The sequence below is a fragment of the Echinops telfairi genome, unplaced genomic scaffold (assembly GCF_000313985.2).
Source record: "Echinops telfairi isolate 266 unplaced genomic scaffold, ASM31398v2 ScPeMD7_7467;HRSCAF=8505_1, whole genome shotgun sequence".
In the NCBI taxonomy this organism is placed as follows: domain Eukaryota; kingdom Metazoa; phylum Chordata; class Mammalia; order Afrosoricida; family Tenrecidae; genus Echinops; species Echinops telfairi.
Genome location: NW_022111368.1, coordinates 24,818,693 through 24,820,285, shown reverse-complemented (window position 1 = coordinate 24,820,285; position 1,593 = coordinate 24,818,693). Strand labels below are relative to the sequence as shown.

At 49.0% G+C, this 1,593-nt stretch overlaps 1 pseudogene; it reads left to right on the top strand.

Moving 5' to 3' along the window:
* Positions 1–334: 334 nt before the first annotated feature.
* LOC101656061 lies at positions 335–745 on the top strand (annotated as a pseudogene).
* The last annotated feature ends 848 nt before the right edge of the window (positions 746–1,593 follow it).

Genomic DNA, 1,593 nt, shown 5'->3' with positions numbered 1-1,593 from the left:
GTCACAGCTGTCCTGGGGGAGGGCTGACCAGCAGAGGCCTGCAGGATCCTGTGTGAGGCAGGGAGACTGAGAGGAGGCTGCAGTAGTGGCCTAAGCAAGGGGTCCAGGCCCAAGACCATGGTACCAAAATTTCAAACCCAATGGCATCAAATGGATTCTGATTCATAGCCACTGTATATAGGGTTGTGTGTGTGTGTGTGTGTGTGTGAATCTTTATGAAGATTAAAGTTGGCAAGGATTCCCTTTTGCTTGGTATCCACAATCAGTGCTCCTGGAAGCAACAGTCAAGAAATCAAACGAGCTTTCCCCTGGCCGGCAGTGCGGAGGCTGCACGATGCCTGGAGTTCCTGTGTAAGACGGGAACCAGCAGGAGTTCGTCCGAGCTCGGGCAGCCTTCCTCAAAAAGCCCGGGAAGCTGAAAGTCCCTGAATGGATAGACACGGTCAAGTCGGCCAAGCATAGACAGCTTGCTCCCTATGACGAGAACTGCCTCCACAGCACGGCACCTGTACCTCCTGCGTGGCACTGAGGTCAGCTCCATGACCAAGATCTACGGGGGTGACAGAGAAACGGTGTTATGCCCAGCCACTTCACACAGGGCTCCAAGAGCGTGGTCCCTCAAGCCCTGGAGGGGCTCAAGATGGTGGGGAAGGACCAAGATGGTGGCAGAAAACTGACCCCTCAGGGACAAAGAGATCTGGACAGAATCGCCGGACAGGCAGCAGCTGCCAACAAGAAACATTAGAACAAATGATGCTGCGTTAATACATTGCCTCATTCATAAAGAAAAAAGAAAAGAAGAAAGAAAGAAAAGAAATCAAACAACATTTCATGGCAAGTCTGATGTACAGGACACCTTAGAGTATTGACAAGTAAGGCTGTCACTTTGAAGACTAAGGAGCAGCTGTCCCAAGCCCTGTTATTGTCCATTGCTTCATATACATGTTAAAATTGGACAATGGATAAGGAAGACCCCGGAGCACGGATGCATTTGAGTTGTGGTATTGTCGACGATACTGAAAGTCCTGTAGACGGTCAGAAGAACAAGCAGATCTGTCTTGGAAGAAATACAGCCAGAATGCTCACAGGACTCCAGGATGGCGATACCTGGTCTCATGTCCTTTGGGCATGTTATCAGGTGAGGTGGCGCAAATGATTTGTACTGAACAACCAATGGAAAGGCTGGTACTTGGCCATACTCAGTGGTTCCAAAGCATGGTGCCTGTAATCTGCTCTGTAAAGGTGAAAAACCGGAAACTCCCACAGAGGCCAAGCCTAGTCTGTGAATCAGGGGTCACTGTGAATCAGAATCCACTTCACGGCAGTGGAATTGTTTGTTTCTTTGATAGATCGTGACAATATGGAATATGACATGCAGAGGAAGCAAGAAGAATCAAAGTGACACAGTGCTTCCAAATGCAGACCTCAGGAAGGGCAGAGGTAATAGGAGCGGAAACAGCAGGCTGGAAGCAAGATGGTTTGTGTGGTGGTTACATATCTGGTGTCAACTTGAGACAATTAAGAGTGAGGGGTGAAAAGGAAAAAAAAGAGTGAAGGGGTGGAGTTTAGCCCATCCATCAGGTTGCAGCATGA